This window comes from Schistocerca gregaria, chromosome 2, assembly GCF_023897955.1.
Source record: "Schistocerca gregaria isolate iqSchGreg1 chromosome 2, iqSchGreg1.2, whole genome shotgun sequence".
Lineage (NCBI taxonomy): Eukaryota > Metazoa > Arthropoda > Insecta > Orthoptera > Acrididae > Schistocerca > Schistocerca gregaria.
The window spans coordinates 821,359,929-821,382,490 of NC_064921.1; positions in this window are offsets into that span (position 1 = coordinate 821,359,929).

The window sequence follows — 22,562 nt, forward strand, 5'->3', positions numbered from 1 at the left end:
TCCATGCTACTCTATCTCTGCTCAAATCTCTTCATCCCGAAATAAGTACTGCTACCTACATCCTTCTGAATCTGCTTATTGTACTCATCTCTTGGACTTCCTCGACGACTTTAACTCGCTTCATTACAAGCACAAACAACCCAGCATCGTACATTTGGATGTCGATACAATCATCACTGTACACAGTTTTCATTCATCTACAGATTTCATACAGTGGCATGTAGTCTGCGGTTAGAAACTTGATTACAACAGAGCGTTTGTTACGGATCGACTTACTTAACGTTACACATCTTTATTTTACAAGCAACAGTTCGAAACCATGTCGACCAAGCAATGTGTAAGATCTTTAATACCTCAACCTGTATAGATAACAGAATTAAAAATTCGTAGGAATCACTTTTCACTTCGACTTTCTAGGCGCATCAGCGCTCAGAAGCTAGAAATTTTACCGTAGCAAAAAAAAAGTTGACTACTACTGAGGCAGGTCGCATTCGGGAGAACGACGGTTCAATCCCGTCTCCGGCCATCCTGATTTAGGTTTTCCGTGATTTCCCTAAATCGCTTCAGGCAAATGCCGGGATGGTTTCTTTGAAATGGCACGGCCGATTTCCTTCCCCATCCTTCCCTCACCCGAGCTTGCGCTACGTCTATAGTGACCTCGTCGTCGACGGAACGTTAAACACTAATCTTCTCCTCCACTACTGAGGTAGGGCATTTTTAGAATTATTAATCATCATTTGACAAGTACTGCAAATGGCTCTGAGCAATATGGGTCTTTACTGCTGAGGTCATCAGTCCCCTAGAAAGTAGAACTACTTAAACCTAACTAACCTAAGGACATCACACACATCCATGCCCGAGGCAGGATTCGAACCTGCGACCGTAGCGGTCGCGCGGTTCCACACTGTAGCGCCTAGAACCGTTCGGCCACTCCGGGCGGCGCCAAGTACTGCTGAGATTCAGCAGGACGACGGCTAGACCTAAGTGTTACCTGCATGTACTTGGCCCAACGCCAGTCTTTCGCCATTTCTTCAAGCACTGTGTAATAAGTCATGTTAGCTATTATGCTGAAGACAGCCTCTTCGCCAGACACCAACGGCTTGTGAATGTTCTGGACAGCACGCCTGTGAAAATATTAATTTATCAGTGGGCGTCACCCCAGTGGAAGATACGCAAGATTTCTTGAATTTTTCTACGAATTGTATGAACGAATTAGAACAAAACTATTTTTAACGAAAATATACAATAATAATACTGAAAACCCAAACAAAATAAGGTGTTTTTAATTTCATGAATACGTTGTACAAACGTGATTAAATTAACGAGCTTGAACTTGCTGTTCCCAACGCCGAACACATAATGAGAACGGAAACATTGTAAATGTGTGCACAAAAATGAAATTAAATGTGACGGTAACTTCAGTGTAGTTATAGGTCTTCAGTGTAATCATTCCTATTTCTCTGTTGATATCTTGTGCTATTTGAAAAACGGCACACTGCACACACCTTGGTGAAAATTCAGAATGGCACTACATTAATCGCATAAAGAAATTAGTGACTACAAGTTTTTTTGTTCCTGGGGCTAAATTATACACAAACTTTTAAGACGTCTGACTAGTTTATCCTCCAACCGATCAATGAAAGAGTTTTTAAATTTATAATAAGAACGTACCATTGTTGTACATAGCCCGGTATTAAAGGCAGCGACATGTTCTTCTAATGGACTCTTAGGGGCACGGAGGGAGGCTGCTGTTGAATGTTGCAGCTAATCCGTTACTGACTGCATTTTTTCCTGTCACTATATCCCATTTTGATTTCTTAGAAATTCTCATTCTGACACGATGGAAGGGACACGTTTTCACGTCCAACTTTTCTTCTACTGTATGTATCACACAACTCGAATAGATGAACAGATGCCAATACCGTGGATCGGGGGGTGGGGGGTGGAGGGGAGAGGTAACAACGGCCGGATATGCCGTTTTACTTTTACTGAGACCAGCAGCAGCTTCTCCCCTGTACCCATCTCTAGTTTCCTTTCCTTCTTTTTCCGTTGAGTTCAAACCGTGAATGACAATTTTTTCACGTCTCATGGATAATAGAGGCGTTATTTTCCTCCAAAGTAGTTTTACAGCTTCTAGATCTACACTACTCTCTCCGTAGTCTCTCGTTCAAAGATGCCTTACAGAACAACATGTAGGGAATCATCAACTTTCGTGGTTATTTCTGTATATCGTGAAGGAACATAGTCAGTAAATAGTTCGCCTTTGCAGCTTTTATTTTTCTAACAATTGAATAGTCGAACACGTGCCAAATCCTGTTCTGTTAAAAAATAGTCGCTTCTATCGGGAGACCAGAGGTGGGCTCCATCCTTTAAAATATGTCTTCATCTAAAAAGGAAAATGGAAACATCTTATAGCTAGCGGACGCCAAAACTTTGAAAAAAAGGGGCTGGATTGGCAATAAAAAATTATCACTTCTAACACGAGTAGTCGCGGCAGTATGTAGGTTACTATGTGGAAAGTATAAGGTGGCAGTGTCTTCGGGGGTGAATCAGGGCAGCTCGGTGAAGGGCAAAGCAAAACACCAGCCGAGAAGACAAAGGAACGCACTAGTTTTTGTAGAATACCATATCTGGGTGCACTACCCGAAAAAAATTGCAGTCGTAAGAGATGTAAAAAATTACTTCAGAGCGTTTTACATTTTCGGATGTAAGCAGAAAACCCTGGCACAAACAAAAAGCCCTGGTAAACAAATATAATAAAGAGGCTGGATATTGTATTACGTGCAATTAACATCGCACTTAGCATCGCACAGCATCACAAGTCCTTCAGAAAATTCAAAAATATTTCATAAGAAAGAAAAAGCCACATTTAGATTATGTTAGAGAAAGTAAAAGCTTTTAGATATATACACTAAAACGCACAATTCATGTTGAGTAAACAATTAAAATTAAAGCACCATATCATTCTGTCTAGTTTTGATTGATTGTATGATTTGATTTTAGAACGTAATAAAGTTATGTATCCTTCTCCTGTGTAAAGGCATCGACCCAGCGCTCCTAGTCATGAGTACATGACGTCACACCGTCCACATCGAGGCCCACGAGAAACACAGGCGTCAGCGCATGCGTCACGAAGCACTATGGGACTTAACATCTGAGGTCACCAGTCCCCTACAACTTAGAACTACTTAAACCTAACTAACCTAACGACATCACACACATTCATGCCTGAAGCAGGATTCAAACCTGCGACCGTAGCGTTCGCGCGGTTTCAGACTGAAGCGCGAAGGTGAGCCTTTACTCCCACTCTTGCTCAGCTCAGCAGACAAAATGCGTTCCTAGACCTGTTAACTCGCAGCTGGGTGTGTACACGCTAACGAGAATTGCATCATATCTGGAATTTGCTATTACGAAGTCCTACTGATTAACAGTATTACAAAAAAATGTAATTTAAGACTAACACTCGATATAATTGTGTATAGCATTTAGTCTCGTCTGCTTAACAGTCCTCATTTCACAAAAGAAAGGGTTCCTTATGCAACTTATAATAATCATTGTGGCATTGTTTTAATTTTATTGTACTCCAGTACAGCCGTAATAAATTATAACTAGGCCTACGGACTTCCTTCCATTGTAGCACTAATAACAGTAATAATCCATAATAGCGGATTCCTGTAAAAACTGCAATTCTCGTTCGAAGCGTACGCAACTAGTTACGAGTTAACAGATGTAGGAAAGTAGTTTTTGTCTGCTGAGTTGAGCAACCGAGCGAGCGAAGGCCTACATTCGTGACGTACGCGCCGTGGCCTGTCTCTCTTGTGGGCCTCGGTCCACATGTATAGCTTCCGTTCCGCCAGCCAGCTAATCTCTCCTTGTGCTTTTGCTTTGTCCTACACTGAGCTGCCGTTCTATCACACTGGTAAGACACTGCCACCTGACACTTTGCACATAGTAATCTGCGTAGTGTCGCGACGAATCACGTTAGTAGTGGCAATTTTTCAACATTAAGCCGGCCCTTTTTTAATAACTTTTAGCGGCGACTCACTATAAAATAGTTTCTTTCGCCTTTTTTGATGCACACAAATTTTAAGAAATGGAGGTACGCCATATGAAGATATTCACTGAACAGTAAATCCTGTCTAGGAGCGACGGGTATGCCTACAATCTTTTTAAGTTGTGCCTATATATTAGACAACCTTTATTAATTTTAATATCCACAAAACATGATGACACTGTACTTTGTTTTTCACCGCGTATGTTGCACCTGACGATGTGGCCTTAGGCAGTGAAACTTATTGTGTTTTAATGAAAAACAATTTAACTATCTGTTAGCGGACTTCTTCCTAACGTCAAGCCTCTCAAAAGCTGCGGTTGGCCTGAATATAAAATAGTTTATTTCTATTTTAAACGGTGATCTTTAGCTTTTGACTTCCCCAGTAGCTACATGGTGCTCTGTGACATCGTTTTAATACCTAATACATTCCAAAATGGCTCAAATGGCTCTAAACAATATGGGACTTAACATCTGAGGTCATCAGTCCCCTAGACGTACAACTACTTAAACCTAACTAAACTAATGACATCACACACAACAATCCCCGAGGGAGGATTCGAACCTGCGACCGTAGCAGCAGCGCGGTTCCAGACTGAAGCGCCTAGCAAGTTTAACCCCTCTTGAACTACAATCGGAGAATTAAGACAGGCCAGCTGTTGCACAGTAGTTGATAAGGCGACAAAATGAGTACACACCTGTTGTCGGGCACCCAATGCAGCAGCAGCAAACAGAACACCTTGCCGAAGGGCGCGTACTGCCACACGGCGGAGTTCTCCAGGTCGGGCTGAACCACGTCCAGCTGCTCGTACGTGATGGTACCTGGCAGCGCGTTGTGCTGCCTGCAGAACTCCAGCATCTCTGGGCTGATGTCGCAGGCCACCAGCTTCGTACCCGGTGGCAGCCGCGGGGCTAAAACCGGCCAGTGCAGAAATATACTTTCTGATTTGCTCTTCTAAGCTATGCAGCATGTAAAGTTAATCAGTGCTTAAGCTTCCCTGAAGACGCAAAGTATTCCAGAGGTATTGCAGATCATTGATACAAGCATGCTGTGCAATTTCCAGACTTGTTGAGGATTGAGATTAGAGGAGGTTGATAGAAGACGCTGCAGTTGTCGAATGGAGAGCACGGTGCATGTTTCAGATCGTCCAGTCCGTGTGTCGTGGTGTGGTACTTGGGGGTGGCTCGCCGCGCTGTACTACGAAACATAGCGCACCAGGCCAGCTAAAGCCTGAGAGATGTACAGGGCGGTCGGTGACGTCCTGGAAAGCTTGTAAGGGCGTTGCGGGGTAGGTTGCACTGGAAAATAATTATTAAACGTTTCTGATTTTGTTATTATTGAAGTTAGCTAGACAAGTATTTGATCGCGTGAATTCAAGCAGCGTACCGGAGAAGCTTTCTCTAAATGGGATCTTCCTTCGTTTCCTCAGTCAACACAAACGTAGCTTCTGCTCACCTACCTTAAATTTATAACTTCCGGGAAAGGCATATTTTAGCTGGTGATGAGCATTTGAAGAAGTGGTAACTCACAGACTAACAGATGTCTGTGAATCACAGCACATTTACCCGTACAAATGCTTGAATTGCTAATTAAATCGGACTTGCCGCAACGTATGAATTTTGTTCTCATCAATTATTTCTCAGTACAGCCTACCCTGCAGCACCCCTACAAGATTTTCAGACTGTTTATGACCGCCCTGCGACAACTGACAGATAGTTCAAGCGGCGCATTATCAACCGAAGTCTATTTGAAAACCCGCCGGTATCTTGGAAACTGCATCGGTGGCCGGCTTAAGTACACAGGGTGTGCTTGTAGGGTCCACGCCTTCAGTGAGCGTTGAACACTTATGTGAGAAACATCGGATGCGTTTGGGATTTATTGGAGCTGGATTCGTTTCAAGATTCGTGCGTCTTTGTGTCAGAACACTGCTCATAAACTGGCGAAAACAAAATGTACGTACAATTCCTTTTGTTTTTAGGGTTCCTTGCTGCAGCCGGTAAAAATCGAACCTTTGTTGGATTTCTTTTCTGTCTGTATGCCTGCCTTACTGTGAAAATTTGTCACATGCTAAGATCTACGGTCTCTTGACGGAGTAAAAAGTGAAGCTTCCAAGACAGTGAAATCACAAGGTATGGCCATTTATGACACATTTTAACACTCGTAAGCTCACTCATCAAAATTATAGATACTCCAGTTCACCTAGAATCACGAATTTAGGCAAGAAGCAAAATTGTACAGTTTATATAAATTTCTAATTCTATCACTATAAAAATATCTTTTTGTCGTTTGATATCCGACTTCAAACCTGAAATTAAAACATTCTCGAAAGCCTTGCAATTCCCGAGACCAATATTTTGCCAATATCAATGCTGATTACAGTCAAAATTTGTCGATATTCTCGGTTTTCGGTACGGATGAACTGTCTATACACACAATTAAGATTGTGTCGAACCCTCACAGCGCGAGAACTAAACGCAAAGGACCATTTTTCTTTATACTGGAAGTTAAAAAAATCGTACCGTATATTGAAAGGCGGCAGTATAGACTAAAACAAGGAAAAAAAACTCCAATATACATGGGCTATAAAATGTATACCTTAAGTGCTATTACCATTTGTTCAAATTTCTAATGCTGAACAAATGATCACTGCTCTTAATATATCCGTTTTAGAAGCCATGTTAACTGGATATTTTTGTCTTGGTTTGGACCACACTATCGCCTCACAAAAATAAAAACTCCCTCCGAACAGGCCCTGAAAGAGCCAACGGTACCGACTGGCCACCGTGCCATCGTCCGCCCACAGGCGTCACTGAATGTGGATATAGAAGGGCACGTGGTCAGCACACCGCTCTCCCGGCCGTAAGTCAGTTTACGAGACCGGAGCCGTTACTTCTCGATCAAGTAGCTCCTCACTTTGCCTCTCAATGGCTGAGTTCACCCCGCTTGTCAATGGGACTCGGCAGACCGGATAGTGAGCCATCCAAGTGCTAGCACAGCCCGACTTTGGTGATCTGACGGAGCCGGTGTTACCACGGCGGCAAGGCCGTTGGCATCGCCTCTCAAACTATGGGACCATTGTGTAACATTTTGCATAAATAATCCCTGTTTAATCGTGAGCACCATAATTTTTCTTGCTTTCGAAAGGATGTATCGATCTGTTACTTATTACGCAATGGAAAATTCAAGACAGAAAGTAACAGTACTACGAAAAAGATAGTTGATACTCACTATATTATCTCATTTACTCAGTATGTGCAGCGGAGCGTTAAAACTACCATTTTCTCGTAATCTGGCATATCAAATTGTTCTTGAAGGAGAAGCTAATGAAATAGCTGCAATAGCGGCAGTGCACCACAGCCCACGGATAAGCAATTACACCGCGATTCTAATATGTTCGTAGGTAGTATTGTATCAAGAATTCTTTGACGCCGATTTCCATAACCGGGTAGTGGTTTGTAAATGGACATGTCACCAAATGCAATCGACGTCCACGTTATTTGCCGAGAAACAATTTTCCCGTGAGTCTACATTCACAAACTATGGTTGCGTTAACCTGGATAATATGCATTACTGGAGTGAAGACAATCCCCACTGGCTGCAGCAAGTTGCCCATCAGTTGCCTTGGTCGGTTAACATATGGTGTGGGGTCATAAGAAACAAACTCATTAGTCCGTATCTTATCGACGGCACGTAGAAGGGGCACAAACGGGAACTATCGCTACAACTGTAAGATATTGCCCCTGACGTACGACAACGTATGTGGTTTAAGCCTGACGGTTGCCCAGTGCATTTCGCAATTGTAGTACCGGAGCTATTAAACCGTTTTTACACTGGTCGGCGGATAGGGAGAAGTGGCCCTGTTAATTGTTCTGCTAGGTCGGCGGATTTGATGTCACCAGATTTCTTCCTGTGGGGATATGTAAAAGATGAAGTGCAGCAGCAAGTGCCAACAGGCCGTGAAGATTTGGGCGACAGCATCGGAAACTGCGATGCTGCTATTCCCGCATCTATGGCTCTGTCCTGTGTACGGCCATTTGGAAAGTGGATCATTAACTGTACTGGAGATGGCGATACTACGTTTGAACACTTACTCGAAATGGAAAAGGGGAGTAGAGTTCGTCGCGAGCCATGGCCACAGTGCCGCGTCAGTTACTCCGTTGTTCTATGTGTCGGAGGAATACGACGATGCGAATGGGGTTCCAATTAAAAGTTACGAAATACTGGCCTGGCCTAACTTCACAGCATGGAGGTGAGGTCCCAAATGCCATTCAACGGCCACTGAGTATCATGCCATAAATGACGATGGGGTACCCATTTCTGTTCCTCTGATTACAGCGTTATCTGTGGCGAAAAGAAGAAAATGCTTCAACAAAAGTATACAGATTTGTCCGTAAAATCATAATCTGCAATTAAAAAAAACGGGGGTTGCCATTGAAGATTGCAAAGTTGCCCATACCAGCCACACACGGGGTTGGGTGGCTGGTTGAGTGTGATATCATTGGATGTCCCCCTCCGAGACAAGCAAATTGGAATTTGAACTGTTTTTTGGTCCGAAGTGTAGTTTAGAGATACTTCAGTGTCTTCTGTGAAAATGAACACTCTGTATACCTCCTTTTCTCGGTGGTCCTAGGTATGCAGGAGCGACGACACTTTACAAAACACGAGAGAGTTGCTTAGTCGTCGATTTCTCTGATGGAGTAGTAACGTGAAGAAAGTGAAGAACCCACCTTCCTGGCGACGTCACCGGGCCCGCAGCCAATGTCGAGCACCGGCAGTGGCTGCCTCGGCCACGTGAAGACCGACCACAGGTCGTCAACCTGTTTGGCGGCCAGCAGCGTAAGGGGAACACACCCGAGGTTGTACAAATCCGGTTTATCCATGCTGATGTACATTGCTTGTTTTTCCAAGCTCGTTAGAAGTCTATCCCCCTCACAGCCAGGAACAAGATGCTGATGCCTGGAAGAAAAAAGTTTTTAGAGAAATCCCCCTCCACATTGCATACAGTTTAATGGGAATGTGGACGTTCACCCTTTGTCATTAGAGACGGAATACTAGTCAGTTTATGGAAGATGTCTTTAAACTGTAAGTAGTCTGTTTAGGTTTTCTTATTGGTAACGCCACGTAGCGCTCTGTATGAAAATCACTGGCTGTACTGTGTGCAGTCTCTGGCTAGTTTGCATTGTTGTCTGCCATTGTATATATCACTCCCTGAAAGTATTATAATGTCTCTGACGTACCTCAAAGTCTTTATTTTTTCTCCCTGAACCATAATTGAATTTCATAATTCCTCCTTGGTTTCCCTTACTGATTATATTTATAGACAGAATAACAGTGGTGTCTAACTCCCTTCGCAATTTCTACTTCACTCTCATACGTTTGCCGTCTTATAACTACAGCGTGGCTTTTGCACAAATTGTACATGACATTTCCCTGCATTTGATTCATGTTACGCCCAGAATTACAAAAAGTGTTGTAAGTAGGCTGTTTCTGTTTTTTTTATTGGTAATGCCACGTAGCGCTCTGTATGAAAATCACTGACTGTGCTGTGTGCAGTCTGTGGCTGGTTTGGATTGCTGGAATTTGCTGTTGTAGTGTTGGGCAGTTGGCTGTTAACAGCTCGTAGCGTTGCGCAGTTGGAGGTGAGCCGCCAGCAGTGGTGGATGTGGGGAGAGAGATGGCGGAGTTTTGAGAGCAGATGATGTGGACTTGTGTCCATCAGAGACATATATATATATATATATATATATATATATATATATATATATATATATATATATATATTCCTGGAAATGGGAAAAAGAACACATTGACACCGGTGTGTCAGACCCACCATACTTGCTCCGGACACTGCGAGAGGGCTGTACCAGCAATGATCACACGCACGGCACAGCGGACACACCAGGAACCGCGGTGTTGGCCGTCGAATGGCGCTAGCTGCGCAGCCTTTGTGCACCGCCGCAGTCAGTGACAGCCAGTTTGCCGTGGCATACGGAGCTCCATCGCAGTCTTTAACACTGGTAGCATGCCGTGACAGCGTGGACGTGAACCGTATGTGCAGTTGACGGACTTTCAGCGAGGGCGTATAGTGGGCATGCGGGAGGCCGGGTAGACGTACCGCCGAATTGCTCAACACGTGGGGCGTGAGGTCTCCACAGTACATCGATGTTGTCGCCAGTGGTCGGCGGAAGGTGCACATGCCCGTCGACCTGGGACCGGACCGCAGCGACGCACGGATGCACGCCAAGACCGTAGGATACTACGCAGTGCCGTAGGGGACCGCACCGCCACTTCCCAGCAAATTCGGGACACTGTTGCTGCTGGGGTATCGGCGAGGACCATTCGCAACCGTCTCCATGAAGCTGGGCTACGGTCCCGCACACCGTTAGGCCGACTTCCGCTCACGCCCCAACATCGTGCAGCCCGCGTCCAGTGGTGTCGCGACAGGCGTGAATGGAGGGACGAATGGAGACGTGTCGTCTTCAGCGATGAGAGTCGCTTCTGCCTTGGTGCCAATGATGGTCGTATGCGTGTTTGGCGCCGTGCAGGTGAGCGCCACAATCAGGACTGCATACGACCGAGGCACACAGGGCCAACACCCGGCATCATGGTGTGGTTAGCGATCTCCTACACTGGCCGTACACCTCTGGTGATCGTCGAGGGAACACTGAGTAGTGCACGGTACATCCAAATCGTCATCAAACCCATCGTTCTACCATTCCTAGACCGGCAAGGGAACTTGCTGTTCCAACAGGACAATGCACGTCCGCATGTATCCCGTGCCACCCAACGTGCTCTAAAAGGTGTAAGTCAACTATCCTGGCCAGTAAGATCTCCGGATCTGTCCCCCATTGAGCATGTTTGGGACTGGATGAAGCGTCGTCTCACGCGGTCTGCACGTCCAGCACGAACGCTGGTCCAACTGAGGCGCCAGGTGGAAATGGCATGGTAAGCCGTTCCACAGGACTACATCCAGCATCTCTACGATCGTCTCCATGGGAGAATAGCAGCCTGCATTGCTGCGAAAGGAGATATACACTGTACTAGTGCCGACATTGTGCATGCTCTGTTGCCTGTGCCTATGTGCCTGTGGTTCTGTCAGTGTGATCATGTGATGTATCTGACCCCAGGAATGTGTCAATAAAGTTTCCCCTTCGTGGGACAATGAATTCACGGTGTTCTTATTTCAATTTCCAGGAGTATATATATATATATATATATATATATATATATATATATATATATATATGACTTTTGAACACTATTGAGGTAAATACATTGTTTGTTCTCTATCAAAGTCTTTCATTTGTTAACTATGCCTATCATTAGTTGGTGCCTTCAGTAGTTTGAATCTCCTTTGTAGTTTCAGTCTTTCATTTTGTTGTACAGTAAAAGAGTTGTGGCTTGCATGTAGATTTGCGACAAGTATTTCGCAGCTGCGCTTCCAATCAACTAGATTTTATTTTCAGTTCTATGTTAATGTGTTCTCTTGTTTTTGCTACGTTCGCAGGTTCGAATCTTGCCTCAGGCATGGATGTGTGTGATGTCCTTAGGTTAGTTAGGTTTAAGTAGTTCTAAGTTCTAGGGGACTGATGACCATAGATGTTAAGCCATAGTTCTCAGAGCCATTTGAACCATCTTGTTTTTGCTCTTCAAATTGTGCTTTTCTGTGTTATCGAGTGAAATATTGTGACAATAATGGCGTGTGAGAAACGTAACACTACGTCCCAAAGTAAAGTGAGAAATAATAGTGACGACGAGCGTAGCTTATCAGCACCACTGTGTAATAAATTATCAGACATTCGAAGTAGTATTTGGGTAATTATGCATAGGGAAATGGAGCGGGTGGCAAATAATGGTGTAGACAGTGAAACAAATAGTGAACAGGGAAGCATTATCGATCGATCGGTCGGCAACAGCTCGCCTCAGAAATCCGGAATGACAGAACCCAATATTGCAAATACTGTTGACTTAGGTTTTGGGTCCTCACATTTTTCTCAAATGAGTCAAGACTAATTTTCTGCTTGTCAAAATGTAAATGTTGCTGGTGAAAATGCACTGCCAAAAAGCATAGGGAAACAGATTCTAGACACTAATACATTATTATTGCAATTAATGCAAGAAATGGAACAAAACCAGAGACAAACAAAGCAAAACTTCAATAGTTAGACATAATGGAACAAAATCTTCAAAAGTTAGACCAAATGGAACAAAATCTTCAAACGTTAAACACAATGGAACAACACCAGAGACAAACACAGCAACGGTTAGAAGCAGTGGAACAAAATATTCGAAAGTTAATCACTACACTTGAACAAACACTTGAAGATTTAACTACTGAGTTACATAAAATCAAATCGAAATGTGAAAAAGTCAGTAATGACGTAAAAACACAAATTTGTGAGCATTTCCAACCTATTTTTTCGCGTCATGAAAATGCATTACAGAATCACGAAGCAGCCATAAAGGAACTGCAAACTATAGTTCATGAAAATCACGACACCTTGCAAGCTAAAATTGACTCAGTTGCATCTACCGATTCGGTTACGCAACTTGCAAAAACTCAGAAAACCTTAAAGGACACAGTAGATACTCTGAAAATTGGTTCAGAAAGACACATGGAGGAAATAAGTTCATTATCAGAGAAAGTAGTTGAACTTTCGGATCAGCTAAATAATTTATCTACGAAGGTAGATGATAATCTGAATGACACAAAACCGGTAGTTTTTAATGACACAGAAGAGTGAGAACAAATTAGGAAATTCAAACAAAATCAGAGTCAAATTAATATGCAACACAACAGAGAAATCCGGGACGTACAAAATCTGTAGTAATGAATATAACAGAGAGAATCATAAAAAAGACAATATGGCAACCAGAACTATTATTATCACGGGAGACAGAATAACTTCAGACGCAACGGTCCACAGCGCAGTGCTAATTCAGCGGGAAATACTCCGCCACTTAACCGACAAGAAAGAAGCTACAGGAACTACCGACATGACGACAATCGACATAATCGTAACGACAGTCGTGAATTGCATCAGAACTGGCGACAATCAAACACGGCAGGGCCCTCTCGACAAGGTGAATTTGTAGAAGTTAGGTCTCCAAATCACAATAACGACGCTAGCCAACAAAGAGACAGACAATGACTCGCACCGCAGGCAGCCACGTGCGCCGGCTGGCTCAGAGAAAAATAACGTAGAAGCAAACCGTGACAAAAATTCCAGTATTCTTTACCGACGTATACCGCATGATAATTGCATCAAGTTCAAACTCTGAGTACTATGAAGAGTAAAGGATTGCACCACACTTCACATGTAAAATCGTTTGTTGAAAGATAATCTGCTTTTTAACTTTGTCTTTGCCATAAAACTTTCCACTTCACACTTCTAGTATGCTTTGTCACACTTAAGAAACTGTTACTATGTAACAATGTTTGAAGTTAAATATCCAGTCAAGAACCTGGTCAACTTATTTAGACAGTAATTACGAATGCATTGTTATAATGAACAGACGACACAGTGTTATTATGTGCGTACATTTTTGCTTGTTAGTTGCACAATTACGTAACGACTATAAGGCTCACATACTTAGAACATGTTCCGGTACCGCTAATGAGATTTTAATGCAACATTTTGGTTTACTTGAAAATACATTCTGGATTTAAAGTACTTTCTGAGAGGTACCAGATGACACAGTGGTTACTTTATTTGACAGCTACACGATTATATCACGAAGACACTAATGAGAGACAGAATTTATATTATTGCTTTTGTGCTGTATCTGCTTTATATCTGCACAGTTTTTCTGAATTCTTCTGAAAAGTAAAACATGTTTTAGTAGTAACTTTGTGGTATAGCTACAATAAGACAGCCTTTTTTGTAGCACGGCAATACGTTACAGTGTAGTACTTTCTTGATAACGGAACTGTACGTAATAACTACGATATCTATACGCACAGCATTTCGCTTTTGTTTATTACGAGGTAAGTACATTGACTTCCACAGAACTTTGATTACGGACGACGATAATTATGACACTTGGCAAATTTTTTACCCTTAAGTAATGACAGAGATTATGTTACCACAAGACGCTCAATTTAGCGCCACAGGACACGCATTTGAGTGATTAATTTTGAAGAGTGTTTTCCGTGATACATTTCATTACATTGCTGTAACCTCTAACACCTGAGGGTATAATTATATTAATCCTCAGGGGGGTACACGCTTACTTTGTGTACCATGTGTTTGGTAAGCACAAGGAGCCCTAGCTAATATGGTATTTGCTTAAACAACTGCACACATCGATACCATATTTCTCTGACACTTAAAGTACACAGCTATCTGATCATTTACCTTAGAGAGACAAACGCTTATTTTACTACATCAGTGACAGGTGGTTAAGTAATTACATTGTTGGATAACTTCACACTTATGAAATTGTATTTTGACTGTGCTTTGTGAACTCTTCATATTTTTTCGGAACCATTGTGATACTATGAGAGCTCTGAATGATGCATTTGATATGGGATCATGATTTTAAAACACGTTTGAGGTAGATGACACTATCGAAATGAGCAGAGAATTAGTTTTGGGTTTTGAAATTACTTGAGGAAGCTACGACGATTTTGAGGCTTGGCTGAGCTTTTATGATGTTATTATTACGATGACAATGTGTATTATGCTGTTGAGGTATGTTTATGATAAATAAGCTGAAGCTATACGAGGAATTTGATTATGCTACGTATTTATTATGATGAAATATTGGTGTCGACGAATATGTATATGTGTAATAAGGTAAGGAATAATGAGTAGTGATTAGTGACTCTGACTTGTGAAAAAAGGATGTAGGAAACCCAGAATCGTACTTTAAGAGTTATGAAATGTGTGTAAATGAGTGAATGTATCACAATGCCGGTGAAAAATTTTTGGACGCTGTTACATTTACAAGATTTTGCTTCTACACTTTTGTAACGCAAATATTTTGACCTGTGAAATTTTATTTGTATCAGACTGTCACTGTAGCAGAAACTGATGTAAATATTTCGGTAAGGTAGGTAGGTCACTGTATGCACCCAGCTGCACTACAGTGGCCTGGAAAAAATCCATTACTGTGTGCCTTTCAGAGGCACAGGTGAAAAAAAAGAGGCCATTATCCTCGCTATTGACATTCGTTTGTAGAAAGCATCGCAAATACGACACGCTCAAACTTGAAAACAATATGATTACACTGTGGAGGTCTTAATTAATGATATTTCATTAACTGCTTAATGAAATGATGAGAAACGTTTCTACATCTATTGTCTTTCTAATTGAGAAAACAAAGGAAGTAGGTTACAGTACGCTTGTTCGCCCACTGTTGAATACTGCTCAACAGTGTGGGATCTGTCCCAGATAGGGTTGATAGCAGCAGTTGTAGAATTTCTCAAATAGTATGTTATTTTCTTCGTAAAGATGTTTAGACATTATTTATTCTGTTTTGTTTTAATGCTCATGTGTGAAATTAATGTTTCGAAAACTATTCTCATTATTTTATTTATTTACTTATCTCATAATACCTGTAACACTGATGTATATGTTATTTCGATTCTTTTGTAAAGCCTGTATTACTACAAATGTTATCTGTATTGTTATGTGTTTTAATGATGTATTTTGTACCTTTGTTATCGTATACTCATGTTATAAAATTGTAATTGACACCAGTTCATCAAATTAAGTAACTTGTAAGCATTCATTTCACTGCACATATATCTGTTGGTCGTATTGTATGGACAATATGTGAAAAAAGAGGACCATTAGTGTTTGGACGTGTGTTAAGAATTCAGCAAAGGACTGATTAACAGCATTGCTGGTTCTAAGGACAATTCCAAAAACTTTGTGAGTGGTTTACGGACTTGTTATATTCTCCACAAGACTCTTCGATGGCGATTGTGCACCTGCACAGTCGTAACAGATGGCTGCTGGCCGTCTCTACAAGGATTAAAGTGGGTCTGCATCTTTGATGGCCCACCAATACCATACACTCTACCATGTCTACAGTGGGTGTGCTCTGTGATGACCTACCTACCAACATTCTTCAAAACTTCGACTGACTCTGCGGTGGGTTTGCACTGTTGATTCCCATTACCTGTCTGCATGTCAAGAGTCAGCACTGTCTTTCTGTTGGAAGGACAACACTACTTCTTCAAGACTGCATGGAAATCCACTACTTCTGTGTGCATTTTCTTTTACTGCTCAGACTTTGAGAAAAACACTGCTATTTTACTGTGATGAACGATTTGGACTGTATGGACTGTGAGAAAATTTTAGCTTTTGACCAACATTGTATCGATAAGTGTGTTCATTTGATTTCTTTGTTATTGTAATTACGAAAAAGATTTTTAAATCTGTACTGGCCATTGCCCAAAACAATTTGTAAAATTCTTAGTGGGGAGCATGGGGCCTATGTAAGTAGGCTGTTTAGGTTTTCTTATTGGTAACGCCACGTAGCGCTCTGTATGAAAATCACTGGCTGTTCTGTGTGCAGTCTCTGGCTAGTTTGCGTTGTTGTCTGCCATTGTAGTGTTGGGCAGCTGGATGTTAACAGCGTATAGCATTGCGCAGTTGGAGGTGAGCCGCCAGCAGTGGTGGATGTGGGGAGTGAGATAGCGGAGTTTTGGACAGAGATAGTCAAACTGATATATGTATATATAATGACTTTTGAACACTATTGAGGTAAATACAGTGTTTGTTCTCTTTCAAAATCTTTCATTTGCTAACTATGCCTATAAGTAGTTAGTGCTTTCAGTAGTTTGAATCTTTTATTTATCTGGCAGTAGTGGCGCTCGCTGTATTGCAGTAGTTCTTGTAACGAATATTTTTGTGAGGTAATTGATTTGTGAAAGGTACAGGTTAATGTTATTCAGGGCCATTCTTTTGTAGGGATTTTTGAAATTCAGATTGAGTTGCGCCAAAAATTATTGGGTGTCAGTTTAAGCACAGTATTGTCTAATTGTTGTAAGGGGACGTTTCAAAACCAAGGCCGAAACAAACTGACTATGGATTCCCAGTTATTTACGCGTTAATGAAAATTATCGTAAATAATTTACCTCATTTTTCAAACCAACAGTTCGCCCCATGGGAACAATTTTTAAGTATCTTTACAAAAGTTTAAGGTTACCTGCTCCGGTCCGGAAAGGTGTCCATTATTCAGGAGCACACATTAACAATATATTTCCAGCAGCTAGTAGTAAAGTTCAGTTTAAGAAGATCCTAAGGGATTTATTGGTGACCCACTCCTTCTATTTCATTACTGCATTTCTTACTAGAACCTTTTGATGGAAACTTTGTATATATTAATAACAACAAATAAGACGAGCTTTTCGTAAAGTAAGACTTCTGTACATCTCCAGACCCGTAATGTGATCTGTATAAGTAGGTGTTGTCAACCGATTTTGTCTTTGGTGGTGCACGGTTAGAAGAGCCTGAAAATTATAATATACACCACAGTGTTCGATACGAGTACGTTTACATGTTTCCTGACAAGTTGGTTACTAATAGCATACAGATTAGAATACGAGTTGCTGTTTTCCTTTTCCGTGTATCTCAAAGGCGCTGCGTTCATAATCACTTGGACAACGTCCCTGGTGGATGAAACCGGTTCTAGCGCTCAAAAACAAAATTACAACTGATGCCGTGGTATGTTTCCAGTTGGTTACAACATGCGGATACCATAAACAATCATGTTAAAACGTAACCCTTAACTGCACATAATTTAACTTCCAATAGTCTTTCCCTGCGTTTTTGTATGATTTTTTAATACGATAACCTTAATCATGAGACCGTGCACGCCGTTCTGCTCCCTAGCAGCTGCGCATTTCTCTCTATGTTAAATAGCAGCATCATAGACCACAGAGTAATTTTTATGACAATGTACATGTTTGTACTACATTTCACGAGTTACTCGCTGTAACGAAAATCTGATGCTACGCTCAAGTCATTTTCTTTTATTTTTATAGTGTAAATATTGTAAGTAGGTAGAAGTATTTGCTAACAGTATTTTTTCTGTCTATTTTAAATATGAAAAACATGAGTCAGCAATCGAGTCAGAGCACCTTTTTATAGATGTGGGATCAAGACAAATTTAATATTAAAAATCAAGATAAAGTACTCCACTAACTTAGATCGTATCAGGTCTCATAGAATTTTAGTTAACGTTCCTTCGAGGGTTGTACTCTAAATGGCACCAAGCGTGTGTCCCATCGTTATCTGGTGGTGTTGTTGGGGGGAGACCCTGCATCAGTTAAGTGTCAGTTCTAAGTGGCATATAAGTTGCTCCTACATAGACTCGTATAATTTGTGGTCGCTCCTGTGACTGCCGGAAGAAGTCTTTTGGTTGTTTCTTAAATAAAAATTTCAAATAACTCGACTGGTTACATGAATAACGCAATTCACGCCAACGAGTACTGAGACCCACCATTTACTTTGGCAAATTTGTTACAAAAACACAATGGCGCGTTAGCATTGCGTCCAATAAGCTCCACGTTTACCAGAAGGAAAGTGACATCTGCCTCTCACTTTTTTTCATGTGGCTGGAGAAAGATTGAGAGCGTCAGAAATAAAATCGCTCGCATGAGCATCCAATCGATAGTGAAGAATACATGAAATAAAAATATAAAGATGAAAACGCTACAGAAAAGCATGAAACCTTACAGAAGGTTATTTCATCGCATCTTGGGGAGTTCTGATGCAGTACAATAGCTGTTTAGGTGTTTGGTGTTGCTCCCAAAATTAGTCACTACTTCTTCAAAAAGAATCAAAGCCCTTTTCTCCACTGGATGCATTGTACTTTCAGACAAATTGTCTTTCATTAAATTTCTGATCTGTGGCCCCACAAGAAGCCCTTATGTTTCTCATAAGATACTTTTGGAAATCTTGTTACCAGTTACATGAAGCAGTCACCATTTCTTGGAAATGCTTTAGTTAACTGTTTCGTTAGTTCAAGCGTTATATGAACAGATCGTTGTACCTTGGCTGGTTGAACAACTAGTTCATTTATTACATTCTATGAATTCAGTTGGAGGGTTTCTCTTTCACCCCAGTTAGTTGCCCCCAAAAGCCTGTTTTTCGCTTGGCTGTCCCATTCATAAATGACATAAGGCATTTTAGTGAAGCTGGAATGTTGACGTAGTACCGTGCTAACTACTTTCAAATCCCCACATATAGTGCCAGAATATTTCTCATAGTTCCTTTACTTCAACACAGTTTTGAGGTTTCCACACTGTGGGAAGCAGGTAGGCCCCAGGACAAATAAAAGGATGGCATCTATAGATTGAGTTACCAGTAAAATAATATGCGTCTACTGAAAACACTAAAATTATAATTTGACTAGCTGACAAACCTGGCATTACCCGAGTATTCATTTTTCCAATTTTCTGGTACATACGGCAACAAAAAATGAACTGTATTTGTCGAAAAAATTTCATTTCCATGTATTCGCGAAAATACCTTCGAAATTATGAAACAGTCGTATCAAATAAATGTGCACGATGTACCGATGTATAAGTACAGTATTCAGATTAAGAAACGTGATCGCCGATAGTTTCTGTACACTCGATTCAGATAATTCGCGTGTCTAAAAAGCGGTTCTGTAAACGTCTCTATGGCAACAGCTCTTCATAGCTCTATAGACGGCCATCGTTTCCGCCTACAACCGTTCGCGCTGCATAATTGAAAGCTGTCAAAGGCGTTTCAAGGTGTCAGGGATTTCCTTAAGTTGACTGACTGTTGGAATGCCTTATTGTTATCAGTAAAGAATAAATGAATTAAAATGTCATGCGTGTTGTGGCGTTTTTTTCACATATCTGTGTTTTTGACGTCATATCTCTCGAACTATATGTCGTGTAGTAATACATTTGTGTAGACTCACTCAACCGCATATGTGGATACTGACAGCGAAAAATGTTGTGGGCAGAGTTAGTAGCAAAGACGTAAAAAATTTAAACGTCTTAACTCGATGCGGTAGTTTTTGCGCGTCTCAGTGTTTACGATGTCATATCTCCCGATTTATATGTCCTATAATGACATACTTTAGCAAGTACATTCAGTGGTATATTGGATACAGTCTACAAAATCTGTTGCGCATAGAAGTAGTAGAAAAGTAGTAATAAATTTAAATTTCATGCGAAATGCGGCAGTTTTTCACAAATCTCAGTGTTTATGACGTCATGTCTGCTGAAAACTAAGTGGTTCCATGATGTAGTTTTTGATGTCCATTTAGCGGCATACGTGGATACTGCTTAAGAAACTTATTGCGAATTCAATAGGTCACACACGACACGGCAGTTTCTCACGCATCTCATTGTTTAAGACGTCATTACTTATCTCCTGAACTATAATAGGTAGTTGGTTCTTACCCGCACAGCGATTGTTGCCTGACAGTAAGAGCTACGTGTACTAGACTTGGTTGAAAATGATCTAGTGGCTTGGAAGGAAATGTGCAGCCTACACACACCCACACACACACACACACACACACACACACACGCACACACACACTGCATTTTTATAATATGTATGGACTTACAACAAGGTACAGTCATTAAGCCTATGAAAATGCAAAAATTATAACTACAAAAAAATTTTAATTCAAATTCTAGCACCACGTTCAATATTATTGCATTAAACAAAATGTTGGTCCAGCGAATTTAGGACAGCAGTTAAATACATAGTTTTGCTCCAGAATTCGAGATATAACAAGACCTTAAAACATCGTTTAATTAAAGCTTTTCAGTGCCATAGCATACTGGACTCGATTTCGTTTGGTTAATATTCGCTCAATTAAGAAGAATGACGTAATAATTACAATAAACACGAAGCTCTCATTGGAAGGAGCCAAATGTGTCTCTACGTAGGCCCTGATACCGTAGCCATAGCCCATTAGTGAACATACAAATAAGGAAATGTCAAAGGCTACCCAGAAACAGCTGAGTGGTACCAAGTGGCACCAAACTGCAAATTACCGGAAATCCTCGATTAATACAGAGCTCTACCCCGGCGCCACCATCACGATCAGGGCGGGCTGCAACCTCTCCTGATGCGCGGCTTCTCCCCACGCCCGACTGCGTCCTACTGCTACCAACAGCTAACAGTTCGCTCGCTATAACTCCCAATAATAATATTTCAAAGTTTCTGTATGCACGCAGCAGCAGAATCAATTGCCAACTCTCCAAAAGACGCTATGAACGTCCAACTTTCAAACTCTATCGGTGCACAACCGTTTAAATAGTAACTAGAAAATTTCGATATGTCCACTCCAAGACAAAGTATCTGTTTCATACAGAAGCATACATGGATTCCTTCCGTACTACGAACTTGAGTAAACGCGCTATAATAGCGGCCGTTAAATTCAGGATGCTCCATTCCCAGAAGTCACACTACTCCAGGGCAGCAGTCACTCAGTGTGTGCGGTGGGCCCATAGACAACCACATTGAGAGGTTGTGGAAAAGCTCTTCTTGAGCTAACAAGTGGTTCCGACCAAGGACCAGATGAACTGATCTCGTCTGTGTCTTGACTGCTGCCGATAACCACCTCTGCCACCAGAGAGGAAAGAGCAGAAAACAGTAGGCAGTATAGGTACCCTATGGCCTTGGGCTTCTAATGCAAACCTAGGCAATAGTGCCGCATACGGAACAGTACATCTCCTTATGGTACACTGTGTGTGCAACTGGTATTGAGATGAACAAATTTCCTGACAAGACTATAAATAAACTCTACTGATTTGTATCATAAGCGTTCAGTGTCACAACAAAGAGCCATATGTTCTTCTATAAATAATTTCACTCATTCTGTTTCTCTGTTCCCGTACAAAGAGAATGAGTCTCCAGGTAAGAGGTGTTTGGGTTCCAGTCTAAGCCCGTACAGTTTGCCAAGATCTCTTGTCGGAGTCAAGTCACGTGTTAAATCGGTTAGATCGTTTTAACTAAATAATTATGATACATAATCTTTTTCTAGCTCGTAATCATTACCATCATCGCATTCATTTCTGGAGGTGATCTCCTCTCGCAAATTCTTAAGAATAGTATGTGGGTTTGGAACAGGGAGAGATTCACAATGCATAACTGGTCGTGAGGGCGAAGAAATATTAGGATATTTTATATCCTTCTTTCTTTTTGTGTCCAACAATAAACATACAACAACAACAATAACGATATATATGTTTTTGCAGCTCCCTCTACACCTTGCGAATTGCAAAAAGCACTGATTTCCTCTTCACATTATTCCACAATCTCAGTCCCTCAACATATGTACGGTGCATCTTGTGTTGTGCTCAGCTTTTGTCTTGATTGCCAAGTCTTATACGAAAAAAGTTTGTTTAGCAGACAATTTTCACAAAACTATTAATGACCAGTCTTTTCTTACCAATTACATACTTAACACAGACATAATAGAATACGTATCTGTTATGCAAACACATGTTGAAACTCATTTCTAAGAAACTGGAAAAGTACATCTAACAATACAAATTTA